Here is a 21,854-nt window from a genome sequence, read left to right on the forward strand (position 1 = left end):
TTGACGATTGCAGCGAGACTAAACCTAAACAGCTGAGCTGTGGGCTTTAAATCCAAAACAATGAGCTGAAAGAGGTTAAAAATGTCCAGAACTGATGGGAACTTCAAAGTCAAGTGATAATTCTCTGCGAGTTTGTCACTACAAGCGACATCTTTCATGTTACATGTAGTCATTTGATCCAGTGTTAATATAAAAACAGCTTCCTGCAGATTTGAACTTAATTTTGATGGGTGCTCAAACAATTAGTGGATTAATTGATAAAACGGAAAATAAAGTCATTTATTTAGACAAAATGGCAATTTACTGGTTCCAGAGAAACTATGAAAAAATAGTCACTGTGAAATAATCACTTGTCACTTTCTGTCCATAATTTCAATTGTATTTATTTGAAATGTTAATGATGTGAGGAATGCCTCTGTCTGCCTCTCTGCCCCGGAGCTCGCTCTCCTCTCTTCTCCCTGCTGGGAAGTGGTGGTAGAGCTGATAAGATTGTTGAACATGGAGCCTGTGGCGCAACTTCAGTAATCACACAGGTCCTCCTCACTCGCTGTGCAGATGAAGGCAAAAACAGGCTGTTAATGCTGCCTGTAACAGCAATACCATGAGATAAGATAGCACACGAGAACAGAGGAACTCTCTTGCCCCAAGTGCCTTGAATATCAGTAACAGCACAGAGTGGACAGAAGTGGCGCAGTAAATAAATACTCTGCATGTGTGTGTGCTGTGTGTTTTGTGTGTCTGACAGATACCACAGCTCTCCCCTGACTCTGCGAGGTTCCTTCCCTGTCAGGTTGTTTCAGGCTTTGTTTGGATTCGGGTGGAATAATCTCAGTGGAATAGGAACAGCTGCTGGGAAAAGTGTGTCCTGGAGCGTCCTGCCTCTTTATTTGTGTGTCTGTTTTGTTGCTTTCTGTGAGCAGTGACATTTGTCTGTGAAAATCCTTGTCCTTCCTAGTTCTGTGTGGGTGTTTGCATTTGTCTGCATGCCTGCCTGTGTGTGTGTGTGTGTGTGTGCTTGTGTTGTGTGCATGCCCCCAAGCATCCATGATTGTGTGTATGTGTATCAGAGTTGGTGGGTTTTTTTTTTTTCTTTCTCTTTTTACTGCGGGGGTGTGTGTGTGTGTCTGTGTGATAAGTGGGTCTGTGGCAGCAGTGTCAGTCCAAGACAATAAAAAGACAATTTCCTTGACTCTGCGTGGAGCAGGAATGCTGCGGTCATCAGTCTGATGCCCATATTACTGTACGGCCTTAAACAGGGCCCTTTAAAGGCGGAGCAGAAATACTGACCCCTGTGGCCGGCTGCTGCTGTCTCTGTTAGCTAGGGATCATGGAAAATAAAGAAAGTGCCGTTTTCTGCAATTGTGTGCATAGAGAGGCATTTCTATAAGAGGAACGTCTGGAAGTAGAGGGCTTTGGTCTCATTCTGGATGTGTAACCGCTTGGTGAAGGCTCTCATCCAAAGTGCCTTACATTAGCCTGGTTGAATAACATTTTGAGTAAAAATGGCCCCAGTGGGAGTGAAACTCTGAAAGCCTGAAAGCACTGCTGCCTTCCTCTATACAGCAAACAACAGCACTGCTGGTGAATCACAGCAGATGATACCACGATACTGTAAGACACGCCAGTGGTCGACGAGCAATGATCATCAGCCAGTTACATAACGGGCATTTTCACATTTTCAGACTTGTGGTCTGGAGGTAAATAATAGCCAGTGTCACATCCAAACAACTCTAATAGCAAATAATGAGCAACTGGGCTTCTGCCAGGACAAACAATGGAGGATTCTGCTCTATTTTCCCTTCCTGTCTTGCTTCCTCAGCAAGCTCAGCGATGCATGAGAGGAATGATGCAAACACAACTTTGTTTGTCTGGAGGAAGAAGTGCAGATATTTTGCTGAATATACTAACTGACTGACTTACTGGTATATTTATAACTTCTGATCAGTTATTTGCCTGCAGTGATACAGGCACACTGCACACTGTGATTCATAGCCACTATGTATGTAGTTAAGTCCCAGTTTTAATACCTGATTACAGGTAAACCTGTAGCTCATTCTGGTGGTGGTCCAGCTGTAGCTGTTCATTTGTGTTTTTTGAGCGAGTAGCAAACAGAGTATGACCACACAGTCTTGGTGATATTTTAACTCCACTCAGAACAGACGTTGTTGCATTCCCCATATGATATTTTTCTTTTCTCTTTTTTTTGTTATGCTGCTGAATAAATCCGTTTGTTCCTCCAGCGCAGGGACCTGACACTAGATCGCTTGATTTTACTTTTGTTTCACAAACAACAAGCCAATTTGTTTTAGTAAGAGCTAAAGCTGCAACGATTAGGTGATTAATCAGCGGCCGTTTTGATGGTTGAAAAATTGTTTTAGTCATTTTTTCTTTTATCAAAATTGACAAACATTGAAGTTTAAAAATATAAAAGGCCATCCTCCATTGCGAGAAAACACTGTATATAAAAACCTTGGTACAGACTGTCACCATTACCAGATGCTCACGTTTGTTGGCATGTTTAGGTGGACACTCATGGACATGGGTAGATGACAAGAATATATGTGACTTGGGCTTGGTTGTAAAATTTGATTCTCCGATTCAAATTAATCATCATTTGAATAATCCGATGCCAATTCATAAAATTCCCAGATTGATTTTATAATATGTAACTTCTACAGTCTCGTATGGATGTGTGAAGCTGTAACCTTGTTAGTTTCACGTGACCAGCCCTCTTGCACAACAACATCTAGTCATTTCGCATTTAAAAACTAGGAAGACGGTGAAGAGCAAAGACGAGACAAAACCACAAACATATGCAAGATCTGCAAGAAGAAGTTGAGAGAAGAGGAAGCTGTGTGTATCTGTTTGTTAGTCATGTTAAGCTAAAAAGTGCATTCATTTAACTGCTCTGGGGTCCATAATGTAAACATTAATATTTTCAATTGTGCACCAAGTTAGAGGTATAATTTACAGCAATACTTCTCTGAGAATCTCATTCATATCCAAGCAAAATTGGTATTGTAACTGAAATATCTTGAACTGAATCGATATTGAATCACATCCAATTGAGACCTTGTGAATCGGATTCGGATCAATTTGGGAAATCAGTGGCAGTGCCCATTTCCTCAAAGCCACGCTCAAGCAGAAAATATCATTTGGACCCCTCTGTGGGTTCATTTCAGCAGCAGTTACTTGTGAGGAAATAGCAGCTATAATGAATTGAACCTGGCACAGGCATATTCCTGATAAGACCCCCTTCAGAAGGCAAGTGACCTGGAGCAGTAACTTAGTCTCTCCCAACAGGAAATTGATGACCCCAAACCATACATCAACACTGGACACTAAGAATGTGTTGGGTCTGTGAGTAACTTCAATCCCCCTGAAAAATTGTGTAATAACTAGAAGATATCACCTCACACACACTCACATTAAATCCTCAAGTAGGAAAGTGCAAAAATCCCAAATCCAGATGTGCCAAGCTGGTTCAGACGGATCCAAACTGGAGCTGGAGCCTGTAAATACATCCTACCTCAGTGCACTGACTCATGAGATTAAACACGTATTAAAACAGATACTTCATCTTCATCTTCAGTCCTTTAAAAAAAAAAATGAATTAGAATTCAGGCCACAGCTTCACACTGTGCTGAAAAGATGTTTCATTACCTTAAGGCGCTACATCTTTTAAATGGAAAATTGTGTTTATATAATGTGATTGAAATCCTCTTTCAGGTTTTAAAGATGTATTTACTTAAGACCTGATGGACCCTTAAAGTGCATGACCTTCTCATAACGCTACCATCCTCTGGCCTCCCTCATTGGCAGGTGCCACTGTTGATAATCCCCAACTAATACTTCCCTTGTTATACTATATGCCGTTTTGCTGTTCTTCCTCAAAAGCAGAGACATTCCCCTAATCCAGTGCTAATTGCCCTTGTAAAACACCGCTTAGCACTGTTAATAATATTGTAGTGAAGTTATGTGGCACGTTTCATATGATCCATTTTGAGTGATGTATTGAATGTGAACTCAGCTAATGATACTCTTTGCAGTCCCCTATTGGTCTAATATTTCACCCTGCGGTGTAATTGATGTGTACAAACAGGATGTCTGCCTTAAATGCCTGTCAGACACATTGTGGGCGACTTCATTAACCTGCCAATTAAAGCTGTGAGAGCTGATAATCGTTTAGTTTTGTCATTTAGTTTGGGCTTTATCTGACAGTCAGCCAGTAACCGCTCGGCCCACGCTGTAATTTAATTGCAGCCAAGACCACCCTGTCAGCAGCTGAAGTTCTTGCCCGTGATTGGTTGACTGGTGGAGTTGTTTTCCGCCTCGTTTGTGGATGTACGTCTCTAGATGTGTTTTTCTTACTGAGTTAAAGAGGTTTGAGCTGCTCTGAGGAGCCTTGGTGTTGTTTTGTGTTTGCTTCTCTCCTGTGTTCTGAAACTGTGACAACGGTCCAGCTGTTGGCAGGCCCTTTGTTGAGGTTTCCATTCCAATCTGTGGTGTAGTGCTGTAATATGGAGGAATGGTTGTAACAGGGGATGTGCAGTCTGGCAACTTGGCTTCACAACAGGACGCCATGACTTTCTGAAGCAACAAGCCATCCCAATGGATTTTACCAACTTGTAAAACATTAGTTTTCCCAGAGACTGTCCTACACAGAATTATGACAGATTTGACTATTTGCACAAACATTGCCTGAAAAACATCCTATGTTAATGCAGGGAGACTGCTGGTCACGTCCTGTGTCCCATCAGTTGATGTTGGTGTCTTCCAAACATGATTACTATCTTTCCCTAAACATAGCCATGTAAAACAAAGCTGCTGACTCACATTTAAAACTGTTTTATCAAGTTATTTTACAAATTTTAAATCCACCTTTTACCTTAAAGGACTATTTCTGTAAATAGCTATGAAAAACCACCAAGGGGCCTCAAGTACTACAAAAATTTCAAGAAATGTTTTTTTGGACAGAACTGGTTCAGTAAAAGTAGAGTAAGCTCTTTCAGCATTCATAGTTGCATTAACAAATGTAGAGATTAAGTAATGAACAACAAGAACTATCTATTTTCTATGTGCAGTTTGTTTAACAGTGACTGCAATGTTTCCCTAATGAAACGGTTTAAGTTTCCTAAACGTAACTAAGCCTGTCACATGATGGCAGATCAGATAAAAGAGATATACTCATATGAATCGGCCATTTGCAACGTTTTTAAGGCCACTGACAGTTGATGTCCTCCTGCTGGTGAGGGCACCAGATCAGAAGATAATGGGAGTCTTTTTAAAGAGGGCAATGACAAACAGTCTGTTTGGTAGTTTAGGCTGGAGGAACAGCAGTTGTTTTCTTTGAACAGGGGTTTAGTGCAGAGCAAACTTGAGCATGAATTCATTAAGTTAAGGAGGCTTCCATAGATTACATGAACACTTGCATTAAAGGAACTCTTGGTACATTTTGTTATTGCTACATAGCCATAGCATTAACAGCTGTTTACTTACTATTCTAGAATAAACGTTGCAAGTTCAGCATCAAACTTCATTCCTTTACTCATCAACAGCTGTCTCCAGAGGGGAAAAGTAACACTAATGTTAACTCTTATTTCCACTGCTTCTTTTTCTTCAACTGAGGTTAGCATGCTAACCAGTTAGCATCGCCCAGTTTTAGCCCACCTTGTCACTTTCCCATAGCGACTCAATGTAGCCTCCAATCTATCCTAGACATAGCACTGTTCAGAGGATGTATTGTTACTTCTTTTATAATAACCTCTTTCATTATAAAGACAACAATGACCGAAGCTTTTGTCAAGCAACAACCACCACCACCCTCCCCCGGCAAGAAAGCTATATTCATCAATGTTCAGCGGCAGATAAAAACTTTAAAAGTTAATTGTCTAAGTGGTGAAATGTGAAAGGGTGTTACATATCTAAAAAAAATATACACCAAGTATTGTCTTCTTACATTGTCTTACAGTCCATTTTTATTCCATCTCTTGTGCCATGATATTGCCCAGCACATTGTGAGCTATAAGCACTTTCTCTAGTATTTGCCTCATCATTGACTCGTGTTGGACAAGTTAAAGTGAAATATCAATGATCTCGGAAATTGGAAATAGCAGCCTTTTGTGTTTCCTTCTGAGGTTAAGCCTTTAGGCAGAAATACAACACATAGTAAAAGAAAGTGTTTTGAGACTTGTACTTCGTCTGTACCCTTTTCTGTCTTTATTTCCATTTCCTTCTGCTCCTGTTGTGCTCTCCCTTTTTCTTTTTTTTTTTTTACATTGTCTGCCTTTCTGATTTATTCAGACTGCAGACAGTGCCTTGAGTCCATCAGAGTTTGAGTAATAAATGGACCAAATGCTGGAATAAAAGGCTTTTATTAGCTGCATGGTGAAAGCATCAAACCTCCCTGCCATACTGCAGACATAAATAAAATGAATGTCTACGGAGGGAGCAGCCACCCCACATGAAAGCTACTGTAGTCTGTGAACACACACAGAGTATCTTTTGGCATGTGTCACTTAGGAGTTTAGGGTATGACTGGCAGCCTTTGACATGGTAATGAGTGTGTCTTTCATTGGACCAGACGCTCACTGTTAGTGAGTCTTTACAGAGAAAAGGTTGGTGTAGACTATTTAAATCACTACAGTCAGACTTAATTGCAGCCCATATTCACACACAGTTGGCTCAGTACTGGTCGTAACTTGAGTCTGCTGTCACTCATTTTGCCGAACATGACTTAATTCATGTTATTATATCACATTTAAAACGGCTGTCTGGTTTTATACATTGGTTTTGGTATGTGGAAATTACAAACTACCTTCATCTTCAGGAGAAATAAAGTGAATGAACTGAAAGCTCTTAGTTTTAATAACCTCCCGAAGTTTTTTGAGTTTAGTATCATCTCTGGTCCCAAAGCAGACTCTAAACTTCTAAAACATTTGCTATTGTTTTTGTTGGGTGTAGTTCGTCTCATCAGTACAAAGAAGATCAAAAGAAGACCCTGTTGATTTGAGATTAGGCATATTTACAGACAATAAATAAGACAGATAATGAAAGAAATGGAGACAGAATCTCTTGATATCATGCTGTGTATGAGTCAAACAAGCAGAGGAAAAGACAGAAAGTTTCCATAACCTACTTCCTGGCCCTTTAGGCTTTTCACTCAACAGGTTGCATTGATACTGATGTGGGTATTCAAGTGCACCTCGTCCTCCACTTAAAATCTCTGTGGTACTGATGTGACAGTATTGTTTGGCAATAACATAATTTTAATACAGCTTTGGCTTCCACTTCTCAAAGCCACAGTTGTCTCTGATATAATCACTAGATGCAAACTTAAAAATGGGCTATGGAAACGTGAATTTTGAAAAAACCTAAATGTCACAAAAAATTGTATATGCTCGCATGAGGTGGTTTTTCAGACTATTCGACAAAGCAATATTTCGCAAAGTTGAAAAGGAAACACTATTCTTATCATGCCCCAGGGAGCCAGTTCCAACCGAAAGGCAGACTGCTGGAAATCCATCGTTACGTTTAATTGGAATGATATTTTTTGAGGCGAAAACCCAGTTTAATTCGCACAACATCACTCAGTAGAAACCCAGACCATTCGCAATTGTGTTTTGTTGACTTCTCTAAAAAAAATTACTTCTATTTTGCGTGAAACTGCAATGGAAACTTGGCATCTGTGGCAGTAATAAAACAGTTTTATGTTTGCTGTTTACATTAAAGTTTTACTTCAGGTACTTTATGGCTATAACATAAATTGGGATACTGGTAGATGCCACATTTAAGACCCTTTTTACACGGTTCTCAATTTAAAAGGGTTCATTCTCAGACTCACTTTTCCACCGATTCAGAGTTTATGTCAATTTCTTCTGCTCCCGTCTGAAACAGAGGACCCTTACTACTAATTTAAGATATAGAAGGTATATCAGAATATACAGAAGGTGTGTCTACCTATGCCATGCTAGAATAGAAAGCTTGACGGATGTAGCAACAGTACCTGATGGAGCCAGGGCTCAGCAAAGGCTCAACTGGCTGTGATTACAGTTGAGTTTAACTTAAGTTCTACAAATTTATTCCAATAAAACAAAAACTGCGTCCTTAGCCCGCTGTGCCCCCATTAAGAAGAGGAGTACAAAAAAAAAAAGATGGTCTCATTTCGACATAATCAGCGGTTCCACTTTCCTTCGACATGTTCATCATCAAATAAAATCTATTACGAATGAAAGAAAGCTGTAATCTCTTCAACCAAACATGGGCCATTAGCCGTTTCAGCTTTTATACAGCGGGGCCTTGAAAATGAAAGTGCGCTGGAATGATTTGTCGATATACCAACTGCCTCTAAATTGAGTTTGTCTCTCTATCCTTTTGGGGAAGCGAGAGATTTCTCCTCTGACACGGTTCAATAAGAACAACGAAAAGCCTCCGTAACTCATCTCCCCCATCCTCCTGCTCTTATGGCAACAGGTGGAGGAAACAGAGGGAAAAGGTTGGAAAAGACTGAAATTACAGTAAATGATCTTGGAGCTTTACCTTCATCCATGCCTTTGATCATAAAACAGTCTCTGTAATCCATCATCATATATTACCTTCATCAGGAAGATGTTACATCTTCAATTTGGCTTCCCACAAACAAGCCATGTATTGATCAGTGTCACAATAAATCCAGCAACTGAACAGCACCACACCAATTGTAACAAAGGAAAAAGACTGACTATCAAGGTTTCTAATGAAAGACTCAGACATATACAGTAGTTATCTTAAGGGTATTGATGGGGCTGACAGGGATCTCTCACTCCCATGGAGGGATATTTTTGATGCTCTAGGTGTCGTGATAAGCATCTGTTGTCTCTGAAGCTTATCTGTCCCTCTGTACAAATCCATCCAGCACAGTCACAGATGTATGACCTCAGAGGAAACAGATGGTAAGAAAAGAGAAAAAGAAAAGACATCGTGAGGCAGAAAACCTGGGAACCAGAAACCGAGATTTGGGAGACAATGACAAAGCGACAGAGGAGAAAGTCTTTAACTATGCATTACCACCGCGACAGTCGACAGAAAAATAGATTTCTCTTGTTTCCTATAGGACACAACCGGGAAACTGTGCCAACAGTCTTGCAAAGTGTCATTCATCAAGCCTGATGACTAAACTTCTTTTCAGATGTTGAATATTTCACACTGGAGACAGTCCAGATGTTGAAATGTCTTGTTAATTGGATGCAGTCACAAATGATGCTTTTTATGTTTTAGTAATGCATGTGGGAACAAGCTAGCTTCTCTATTTGGCAAAGAGAAAACTGGCTGCCAATCTTTCATAGGGATTTTTTTTCCTGCTGCAAAAATATGCTCATGAATGTGATGAACAGGTGTTGATGCACGATCCAGCAACTGACAACTTGCAGCTATAAACGACCACTGTAAGACTCGTAACTGATTGAGTTGGCTCAGAGGATCCAGAAGCAACAGCTCCCTGTGGTCTTTAGACATTTAATCAACTGTTAGCATCACGTCCGCAAAGGCATAAAATGAAGCCATTTGTGATTTTAATTGTTCTTTTTCCCCAATGCAAGATGTACACTACATGGCCAAAAGTATATGGACAACAGAACAAAGTGTATGGACACACAAATAATGAATTTTTCATTCCAAAACCATTGGGGGTTAATCTGCAGCCTCCACTCGTCTGGGACGGCTTTCTAGAGGATTTCGGGAACTGCTTGCAGGGATTTACCACAAGCCTTAAGTGTCTTAATGAGGTTGGCCACTGATGTTAGCAGTAAGACCCATCGCTTGCAGTCAGTGTTCCAGTTCATCTCAAAGGTGCGGGATGAGGTCAAGGTAGCGCTTATACCTATTTTCTTGTCTTATCGACCACTCAAACTGCTTTACACTACAAACCACATTCACCCATTGACATATAGTGCTTTTCTACCACATGCATTACATCTGGGCAATTTGGGGTTCAGTATCTTGCCCAATAATATTTCAACATGCGGACAGGAGGAGCTGCCGCCAATTGAACCACCGACCTTCCAATTAGTGGACAACCCGTTCTACCTCCAGAGCCACAGCTGCCCCTTTCGGCATAAAGATACATACATATTATATATAGCACTATGGACTTACAAGTCAAAATCTGATCAGCTAAAGTGGCAGATATTATCTTTATTGTACATACTGTTAATAAGCAAACATTATTTGTAAGATGCATGTACACTTGGAGATTTGAAGTATCACAGGATCTTCGTTAACAGAAGGAGTTGACCATTAGTCGTCGTGGAAAATTTCCATTTTTCTGTGCAAGTTGACATCGGAAGTTCATTATTGACTGTGGGAAGGTACGAGCACAAACTCCAGAGCAGCTACTGAGTGCATTTTATAGATGGAAGATTTTTCTGCCAACTGTTGGTTGGGTCAAGAATGATCTTTCAGTCTCAATGTTAAGCCAACATCGCATGACTCCATCTGCTGAGAAAGATCATTACATACGATCCTGTGTGGAACCTGTGGCGAAATTGTTTTTGCCACTATACTCTTCAGCAGACACATCAAATACTGTTTAAACTATTTTTCCTTTTTGTAGCACATTGTATGTAAGGACACACTTTCTTACATCAGTGTTATGTGACATTAAATTAACTTTCCTGCAGAGTTTTCTAATATATTTTTTCTATATTTTTCTTGGTAGACACTAAATGGACAGGCCTTTTGTTTATGTGTGTGTGTGCATGTGTATTTGTGTCTGCCTGTTAGTGTGCATACCAACATACATTCAATTGCAAATTTTGGCTTTGATTCAGAAAACACTGCAGCGTTGCTGAGATTGATGAAACGTTATAGACCCTGTAGCATCTTGAACACAAATGGTTTTGGAAAATGAAATGCCTTTTCATAAACAATATTGCTTGAGATTGAATCAGCCACCGGTCTGTGGCGAAAGGGGGGGGGGGGGTAGAGGCAAGTGTGATGTGGAAAGAAAATATAAAGAGAGGGGGAGAGAGAGAGTGAGAGGAGTATAAAAGAGAGAAAAAATACAGCAAGAGAGAGAGGCAAAGAAGGGGCCCGATGTTCTATGAATATGGCCATGGAAACGGGAGTAAAAAAATGACGGAGTGGTAAGAGACGGAAAATGAACGTGCGCAGACACACTAGAACGACCAGCAGTAAAGAAATAAGATTAAGATGGATGGCTGAAAGGAAAAAGCAGAATCCAGCGGGGTTGATGTATAGGGGAGAGAAATCGATGAAAGCTTTGTGGTTGGTAAGAAAGAGACGAGTATATGGTGGTAGAAGAAGCTGAGAAAGACTTTGGGGAACTGACATGAGAGCTGTGGACTAATCAGAAGATGCAGCAGAAACTTTTCACACATGAGTGGAAATACAACAGTGGCTGTTACTTTGGTAGAAGACGTACCTTGTAATTCCTTTTGATCTGTTTTTTTCTTGACATTGTTCGAGTCTTTCAGAGTCTTTCTGTGAATTGAAAAAGTAGTATGTTTGTACATCATGTGAGTCGTGTGTAGTTGCTGTACATGCAGGTGGTTCACAGGGCTGTTTTTGTTATTAGCCATTTAAGCTATCACTCAAACATGGGAAAAAAATTTATATTAGATGTGTAATGATTTGAGATCATCCATTTTTCTATTCAACATCCGCAGGCTGTTATTTGAACAGTCTGTTTGAATTAGTTTACTTTGCACCGTCACTCCGTCACCAAAACCTGCAGTGAGTGTCATATTGCCCTGACAGTAAATGTTACTCTTTCTGACAACTGGAAAATGGAAGAAACTAGTGAGCCATGCTGAGCAGGTAATGGTAACAGCAAAGCATCTGAAAAGCAATCACATTACTATGAGAACATATCTTCCTCCTCTATACGCAACAGAATCGTTTCCTGACTTTGTAAAGATAAAACTACCCATATATAACCATTGATATAACCATAACAACAATTCTGAGAAGCCACCTTTTAACATCAATTTTACCATACAGAATCATGTTCTTTTCTTTCAGTCCTGCAACAAACCTTTAAGTCACATATATGGATTCACTGTCGCTGTTCACTGTCTGTAGAACCTTTTAAATCTGTACCATTTGATTATTTTTCCAGCTGATATTTGGCTCAATGAGAATTTTTTGTTATTATAGTTCTATGTTTATTTTTTTATTTAACCTTTATTTTACCAAGCAAGACATTAAGAACAAATTCTTGTTTACAATGACCACATTAACACATCAGTTTCCTAAACAGAACATGTTCATTGTCATCATTTCTCCATAGGACCACGTATGTTGTAATTTCTACTTTTTGTTCAAAGTTGTCACTTTCTGCTGTTTCTACTGCGACAGCACAGGGGACCTTTTTGGAAACATTCAGAATAAAATAAGAAACACTGAGATAGTTGAAAAAAAAAAACCAGGATGTATCTTGTAGGAAGGTTTTAGTGACGTATGGGGATAAAACTGAAGTAAAGAAGGTACGGCTTCTCTCTGCAGGAGTGCTCTAGTTTCTTCCAGTGGTGGAGAACAAAGAGAGCGAACCTTTTATATGTATCTGCGGAGGCCCGGTTCGTCCTCTAACAGCTCTGATTGTTGGTTTTCTGATTGGTTCATGGCTCTCAGGTGTATCTACAGTTGGTTCAAGTGCCCAGTGTCTCCTGTGAGCTGGCTACCTACTACTCTGGCTCTGTCCTTGTCATGTCTTCCAGTGATACTTCCTCTCTGAATTTCTGTCAACAAGTCCTCATAGAAAATAGTGAAAGACACAATAGTCGGTGTTCCAGAAATGACATTTTTCTGATCTGCCACCCCTACTATTAAAGTAGAAATAGCAGCGACACACACGGCACACACAGGGGGGTGCAAAAGTCACTTCCCCATTCACTTGAACGGGAGAGTGGTCTATACTTAAGCAATGTCACACGAGAGGGAGTGATGTTGTACTGAATGTCAGCACAGCTGTGATTACGTCTTAGGTACAAGGCCGCAAGCTGTGTGCGCACGTGTGCTCACCTTTGCTGGTACTTAACCATTGCTTTAGAAGTGTTGATCTATACGAAAATGTATTTGTGGTTTTGAGAACCAAAAACCATCTCAGTGTAGTTTTACATCTCCTCTCTCAGGCTTCCCTCTGGAGAGGAGGCTCTGAGCCTCTCTTCTGATTGGCTGACTGTTTTCTGAGTGATCCAATAAAAATATAGCAGATTTCAGGTAAACACTCAGAGAAACCAAATCCTGCATGGTTGGATGGTGGGTCCAGGTGGGCGGGGCTAGGGGCATGCCTGAGAGCGGTGACTGTTAGAGTTACAGAAGTAACCCTCTCACAGATAACAAACTCCGCCGCCCATCCAGAAAAATCTCCTATGTGTGTGTGTGTGACGTAGGTGAGGCGTGTGTGTTTTTGTATCTAGAGTGGAGAGAACTCGAGGGCACGACAAACTGAGTTTATACGTGTTGTTCAGAAACTGTAGTTAAAGATGAAGGGGGACAAATTGGTTCAGAAAAGAGACAGCACTGGGTTAAATGTCTTTCTCAGAGATTCTTGTTGATGCACTTTTCTGTTGCTTTGAGCTCTGTTTTTGTTATGGGTCAAATTTAACTTGGTTGTGATTTCCCCCTTTTTTTCTGCATGTAATTTTGAAGGGCCCATATTCAATACTTTTCTTGTGTTTTATTTGAAGTGTTGATCCATAAAAAGATGTATTTTTTGTTTTTTAGTACCAAAAACCATTTCAATGTAGTTTTACATCTCCTCTTTTGGGCGTCTTCCTGGAGAACTTGCAACAACAGGTCGGTCAGCCAATCAGAAGACAAGCTCCCTGCTGATGTGTTTCTGAGTGAATAAAAATATAACAGATTTCACATAAACACTCAGAGAAACCAAATCCTGCAAGGTTGGATGGTGTGACAACGTGGGCTGTGCTGGTAGCATGGTTGAGGCAGTGACTGCTTTGTTGTGACATCACAAAGTCACAGAAGTCCTGACGGCTGGTTTTAAGGCTCAGTTTCTGAATACAGGCTGTGTGCATTTCTCTGTGGACTGAGGCTTTGATACTTTCACTGTATCAATATAGAACCTAGACCTGCTTTATAATCAAACAACACATGGACATCTGCCTTTATACAACATTAGACCTTAAAATAGTAGACATTTAATCTCACAGTTAAAACCAGTGAATTGAACCCTCAGTAACACTGTACACCACTAAGCCATATGGGATAAGCCTGGGATAATCTGTTTATGTACATTCAGTGCTGTAAAATGACACTGCTCATTCTATCAGGAGACCTTAAGATAAATATTCTGCTGGATGGATGATTGATTTAGTACGCAGTTTGACTTGTAGAGAGAAGAGGGGAAAAAACATTTTCCAGTGCATCTGCAGTAAAAAGCATGAGCAGTACTTTCAGGTGCTCAGTTCATCAAGTACCTAATGACAATACAACAGTTTGCACATCTAAGAAAGCTTGACTTTTCAGTTTGTGGAATATGAGCTTAATGGTCTGAGCTGTTAATTGAATTTCACATTCTCACCATGTCATTGCTTCTTCCTCCTACTCTCTTCTCTCTCGCCATCTCTTTATCTTCTTTTATTTCTCCTCTTACTCTTTACAGCGTTCTTTACTCTCTACTCCTCTCTCTAGAGGAGACGTGTCATTGAGTTGGATCTGTACTCATGATTGGCCTCGGTGGAAACTTGCTGCTCAAAGGCTCTGGTTTGGAACAAATTGGCATGTGGCAAAGCGGAGCCTCTTGGCGACGTGTGTGTGTTTGTGTGTTCACGTGCAGACAGAGGAGGTCTGGCTAACTTAGTGGGGCTGGACACCAACTGTGTTCCCTGTGTAAAAGATGGACCAAAAATTGGACACATTACAAAACCATAGTCATGTCAGAAAGGCCTTCGTCAATGAGCTAAATAAAGAGCTTGTATAACATCTACCTCTCTGTCTGCTGCCCTGCTGAGTTTCTTGAACACTCACTTTGATTGCCATTAGGTGACCTGGTGTGGTGGCTTACTCTCTGTGTGTGTGTGTGTGTGTGTGTGTGTGTGTTTGTGTGTGTGTCGGCATGTGTCTCCATATTTATTTGAACTTTTTATTTCACCTCCCCATGGACATTGAGCTTTTATTGTGCTCCCCTGGCCACCGACTGATATTTCAGTGAGTGAAAAAAGGAGCACTGGCTGAGGGACGCCATTGTGTGAGTGTGTTGGCATCTTTGTTGCCAAAATGATGGATTATACTGGAAACAGGAGGAAGGGACCTTTAGGAAATAATGACGTGTTTATCAGGAAACGGTCGTTGCAAATGTTAAGACTGACTTATTTGCATGATGGATGAGCCCATTCTTAAGACTTAAGTATTCATTTCATTTCACTTTGTTTACGTGTATGCCAATATCCTGTCATGGTCACCAAGTGGTCCAACTCCAAACCACTGCACGTAAGCAAATCCTGTTTACTGTAACCCAGTGCAGCCAGGTCGAGAATAAATGCCTGTTCGCACGAGAGCAGCTTTACCTGGGACGTCCTGTCGTTTGTAACAAGTTTGGTGGTTCATTGTGTTCTTATCTGAATTTTTATTATCGTCAAATGTAAAAAGTGAAAATTAAGATGATGCGATACCATTTTGTCCTTACTAATACCATTGTCTTAAAAAAGTGTTTCTTAACAGCTTTATTTTACTTACCCTGTATAGATGTGATATGATTGCTGTCATTGTTGTATGATATGGCTCAGATTGAACCCTTTGCCTGCCATATTCTTTTATCATTTAATTTGACTGTCAGTCAAAAAAAAAAAGAAAAGAAAAGTGGGAATGAACACTTCCTCAGAGTTAAAGCCTTGTAAACTGTACATGTTGCTTATTTACTCATGGGACCTTCTAGTGTAAAATATGGCCAAATTGCTGAATGGCTGATGTTACTCTATTGAGCAGAAATCAGTTTTTCTTTGCTGCTATAAAACAGTAGTTGCCAATGGCTGGACAGCACAACTTCCTGTGTATGGTACTGTTTTAGAGCATTTAAGAAGAGTTGATTTCTGGGAAAACTGCTGTATCATCCGGGTTTGAAATTATAAAATTTATCAGTAAATTACATGGTATTACATGGTACCTGATACAGTGTGTCAGGCAGTACTGTAGACATTTATGCTACTAGTATCATATCGGAACAACTCTACGTTTTTCAATTCAAGCCATTAATCTATCAATGTTCATTTTTAAATTGGACAATCTTAACTCAGGTCCCTCATTAGCTTTTGACCACATTTCACCACCTTACATAATGGCGGGGCTCAGGTGTATAGGACGACCTGTTATCATGAGACCAAACACAAGTGCGCAAAATCATTCTACTGAGGAAGACGGTAAGATGTGGTTGAAAACTAATAAACCTTGAGTTGAGATTGTTTGAAGCACTGACAAAGACCATCACAAATTACCTAAGTTTGAAATGCTAATACAAGAGTCAATAAATAAATAAATAAATAATCCCACTTGAAGTTTTAACTGGCAGATCTTTACTTGATAAATTACTGGATTACCAAAATTGATTTTTTTTTTTTTTTATTGTATAGTTAAATTAAACAACTAAAACTTTTGACTGTAAACAGCATATTTCTCCAAGCACATAATTTCGATGATAACCTTAAAGAGTTTTCACGTCAAGTCTGAGTTTTTAGTGTCTTTGTTTTTAGTCAGTCAACCATTGATGACCGTCATTCAATGAAAAAGAAAATGTTAAGAGCAGGGAGAGTTTCACCAGCCCATACTGAAACTGCTGCTGATTCACCACAGTATCTACTCTCTGATGTTGGAGCCCAGTGTGATTCTAAATGGGAAAATTTCAACATTTAAAAATGTTTCTCCAACCGGTGAAGCTCATCCATACATACAGAAAATCAAGACCTGAATTTGTGCGAAGTATTAATATAATGTATTTATTTTAAATGCCTGACATTTTTATCGACTCTTGAGTGCAAAGGCCTTCAGTCCTGCGTTAATCAAAATTTCAGTAATTTTGTTGTTTTTTTCCCCCTGCTTGCTCCCTGCTGCTTCTATGAGCTGCGAATCCAGGCAGTTCATTTAGCAGAGACATTAGGGATTAAACTAAATGACCTAAACCGTGTTGTGAGCTGTTATCTGCACTCATTAAAAACACCCCCACCACCTCCTATTGGAGCAGAGGTGCTGCGTTTTGGGAAAAGTAAGGCTGAATAAATTGCCAGTTATTGTAAAATGAACGCACACTTGTGCATTCATTCCTGAAGTGGAGCAGCTTCTGTGGTACAAGTGTTTTAATTATGTGAATTCATTTTCTCATATACAGATAGATGCATTGGTGATATAATAAATCATATTGCTGTAGTATCTTGAAAGCGCCAGGGATAGTGTGAGCCGAGTGGCGGTAGATGTGGATCCAGTGATGGGGGCCATATCAGACAGAAATAGACAGGCTTATTAGAGATAAGTGCTTTCTGTCATATTATGCTGCATATTCTTAGCCAGTCAAACCCTGCGTGAAATTTGTTAGATTGCTGCTGTAATCATCTTTGTGGAGGTCAATCACGCAATCCATCAGGAACACCAACGTTTAAATCTTGCATGTGCAGCAGTCGACATTACAGCAGATTACAACACGGCCATAAAACCACTCATAAAACCCCCACACATAAACATTCATGCATTTACTCTCTGGAAATAAGAAATACAGTTTCCATCCAATGAGCCTGAAGTTGTTGATATGTTGGCAAATATTATTTTGTTGCTAGGGGAATTATTTTGTTTTGCCTTACCTTATACATCAGTACTGAATGATTTTTAACAACAACACCACAACATCACTTGAATACATTTTGAATACATTTCAAAGCCTGCATTGTTTAAACTGATTTCTTGTGAACTTGTGTTCAATAAAAGCATCTTGATTCTACAGTGCCACATTTCCCTCAGAAATAGATTGTTGTGTTCAGAAAAACTTTTGTTGTGTGGAACTTTATGGTTCACTGGTCCATCAATGTGGTAGGATTCCTCCCTGTGCTCTCGATGGCCAGATGAACATGTATTAGAGAGAGAGAGAGAGAGAGAGAGAGAGAGAGAGAGAGAGAGAGAGAGAGAGAGAGAGAGAGAGAGAGAGAGAGAGAGAGAGAGAGAGAGAGAGAGAGAGAGAGAGAGAGAGAGAGAGAGAGAAGAGAGAGAGAGAGAGAGAGAGAGAGAGAAGAGAGAGAGAGAGAGAGAGAGAGAGAGAAGAGAGAGAGAGAGAGAGAGAGAGAGAGAGAGAGAGAAGAATCAATGCACTGCTCTCACAATGAAATAAGATTTTAATGAAATAAGATTTGAAATAGTAAAAATATACTGCCATTTGGACTGGCATTATTTCAGCCCACAGCCTACTTTTCCTCCTCCTCAGTGAACAAACTGGAATTGCAAAAACACAAAAATAAAACAATGTAAAAATAATCATCTTCAAGTTCGTGGCAGTTGGCAAACTTCCCCACTTTGTCTTCTTCTGCTGTTTATTACAGCCATGCTTAACGTAGCCTATACCATCAGCTTCTGGCGACACTACGCAGCCTAGTTCATTCTAGTTTTCTTAGTCGGACTGGCGGTCAGCTGCACCAGGAGAAATCTCGCCGCATCAGTGCACCGGTGGACTGTCAAAGAATCCATAAAGTTTTTACCGTCCCTGTCAGTCTCTTTACCCGCCCTCTCTGTGTGCCTGTCATTCACGGTGCTGAGTGCGTGTGCAGGGACGTGAATGATTGAGCTGTACTGTATATATTGTGCAGTTATGGCAATTAAAAATACTTGCAGTGAAACACCTTGTAAACGGTGTTATGTGCACAGTATGTTATAGTCAGCATAGTTTGTAACCCAGGGTTGAGGAGCTGATTGAGTTCCTTTCCAGCCTTGGTAAAGCTCGTCGACTCTCTCTTTCTCTCTGCTGACGAGGCCCTTAGTTCTGCGTTCTGTTACCTTCCATTATACTGCAACCTTTGATCCACATGCAGTCACTTCGTCAGCAGGCAGGCAGAGACATTTCAAATGTTCTACTTATTTTATACTGCTTTGTACGAGTCAAGGGCACAGTTACAGTAAATGTTAAAGGCTGAAAATCTGAACTATTGTAGGTGTTCAATTTATGTTTGGGAGCAGGTTGTCCACTGATCGCAAAGTCGTGGTTCTATCCCCAGCTCTTCCAGTCCACATGTTAAAGTGTCTTTGGGCAAGATACTGAACCACAAGTTGCCCTCGATGTATCATCAGTGTTCGAGTGTGTGTGTGTAACAGAAAAGTACTGAGTGCACAGAAAATGTGCTGTATGAATGTGTTTATGAATAAATGGTTGAATTTAACTTATAGTGTATAGTGAGTGGCGATGAGACTTAAACTTATGAGACTTATAAGTTATATATGTGTAGTCTGTGGGTATTGCTTCTTGATAAAAGGACAACTCTGTTTTTTCTCTTCATCTCTTGGGACCTATTCAGACCTGCAATAACATCAGTCTCAGGTGATCCGATCACAAATGGACAACTCTAAGTACGTCAGCCCACACCTGGCATTAGAATATGTCTCCACATGTATTCACGTATGACCACTTGTGATTGGATCTCACTTCCCTGCTCTATATGCAAGTAAACACGTACATCATTCCTGTTGGCAAAGACCACATGCGTTGTTGTTTGTAGTCTGTCTGACCATGACAGACTGGTTTGTTGTTAATGTGTTGAGAGAGAGAGGGACGAGCTGTGTGAATCAATGTGATGCACACAGCTCTAAATTTTAATAAGGTTTTTCCCAAATATAGAAAATCAGTATGTGGCAACCAATATTGATATTGTGGCAAGGCATAACATATAAATCAGCGGAAGGGAAACTCTAAGTGAAGGGGAAAAATATTTTCAGTTCATTATGAAACAGTGGCGGGACTGATTAGACTGTGGCAGAGGACATGAGTTGAGTAGGCGGTCCTCCAGTGTGGCCCAGGACACTCCTAAAACACCTCCTCCCAAAGGTGGTTGAATCACAAAAGCGTCCTAAATGTGATCAGATCACCCAAGACGCATGTTAAAGCCAGGTGTGAACAAAATCAAGAATGGCACAATGTCTGTTTTAATTCTTAGTTGAGTTTTACTTCACTGCTTTCATTTGGACTGGAGTCTTTTTGTTCTTACAATTGAAATGCAACTAAATTAGAGAAAACCAAGTCAATATTAAGTCAGTGCAGACTGACACGACACAGAGCACAGGACCATCCACTGATAGACAGGGCGAGTGACAGCTACAACAGCAGGAATATTGACACATTGATTGACAGGAAGGCATTAACATTCAGATTTGATTTAGAAGTGCCTGAATGCAAACACAGCAGGTGATAAACACAAACAGTCACAATCAAAGACGTTTCTTTTAAATGAGCAAGTGTGTGTGTGTGTGTGTGTGTGTGACATTGGAGATTTTTGTGCTGCCAGAAACCTTGGTTTTTGGCAGCACCAAGTGACAGCGCTGGGTCACTTCTGAGACTTTGAAAGATTTCATTAAAGTGAAAACACTTCAGGTGGCAGGGGTCAACTAAATGATCATTTTAGTGTCTGCTGGAAGTGGTGAAGTTAAGTCAAGCATCGTCACCGAGTTCAGCTCTATCTGGATTGGTATTTCTGTCACTGCTGTCTCACTGCTTAACTTTTGATTTCTCACTTGCTCGCACTGAGCAGTTTTCCCACGAGCATCGCAGAATTTAATTTGAGCAAACAGTCTGAATTTTGCAGCATCTCAGGATTGGAGGCCTTGTGATTGTTGCTCATAGTACAGTTGCTTTTCTACATAAGATCATTACTTACTGCAGAATTAATGAAAGTCCACTTTCAGTGAAACACCTACCAACCAACTCAGTTAGTGTATTTACGGTACTTTTTTTTTTCAGGCTGCAGTGACAGGTGGTTCTGTACAACTCAATTATATCCCACTCTTTTAAAATACGATCAACATGCAGGGGATTGCGGAAGAAGAGAGAGGTAGACATGAATATGAACGCAGGATTCCCACAACAACATAAAAGCCACTTGATCCACCTTTTACACCTGCGCAGTATTTGATATGCAAACAGTGTTTTTCCTCACAGTATTGACTGTGGTTTCCTGCTGGAGTGCTGTTGTTTGACACCGCTCATCGCACCATTAGAGGCAGCGGATGTGATAGAAGCTGTCTCAGTCTGATCTATGGCGTGTAAATAGACTGTGACTGAGGGCTGCCGACCATGCTGCGTTCATTCACTGAGGCTGTTTGTCATTTTCTGTGACAAATCTGTTCATTATTAGTGTGAAACATTGAACTGGGGTGGTTGGGGATGGCTGGTCTATTATTAAGAACATAACAAGCAGATTTTTAAATGTTTCTTTACATAATGCAAATGTTGGACCTGACTTGCTTTGTCATAACACATAGTTCTCTACTTTCCTCCAAGCACTTGGTCAGGATGAAGTTCCTAGTACAAAGGAATTTTATGGCTGTTCAGTTTTTACAGCAAACTTTGATGAACTCTCTCCAGTGCCTCAGCTTGATACTGAACGGCCGCTGTTTTTGAATATCGAGTGAATTTTGTCATAGAACGGATACTGTAATCAAGCTGGCACATTGTGCTGGGTTTTTACTCGGCACCACAAAGTATGGACACAGGCAGATGTTAGTGGACGTGAGTTTGCTCTAGGCGGGGCAAAGATGTTTTACCATAAGTTGAAATTCAAAACCTTTAGTTTGACAGTGATATCATTAAATGCTGTTGGCAGTGTCAAAGGATGTGTCAATACACCCATCATTGCAAATCTTGTTCACTTATTCTTATATGG

General features: G+C 40.3%; 1 protein-coding gene across 4 annotated transcripts in view; it reads left to right on the plus strand.

The window, feature by feature from the left end:
* The window catches only part of nos1apa (nitric oxide synthase 1 (neuronal) adaptor protein a), a 194,321-nt gene that overhangs the window by 48,292 nt on the left and 124,175 nt on the right, over positions 1 to 21,854 (plus strand). The window lies entirely within an intron of this gene.

This window comes from Seriola aureovittata, chromosome 6 (genome assembly GCF_021018895.1).
Source record: "Seriola aureovittata isolate HTS-2021-v1 ecotype China chromosome 6, ASM2101889v1, whole genome shotgun sequence".
NCBI lineage: Eukaryota > Metazoa > Chordata > Actinopteri > Carangiformes > Carangidae > Seriola > Seriola aureovittata.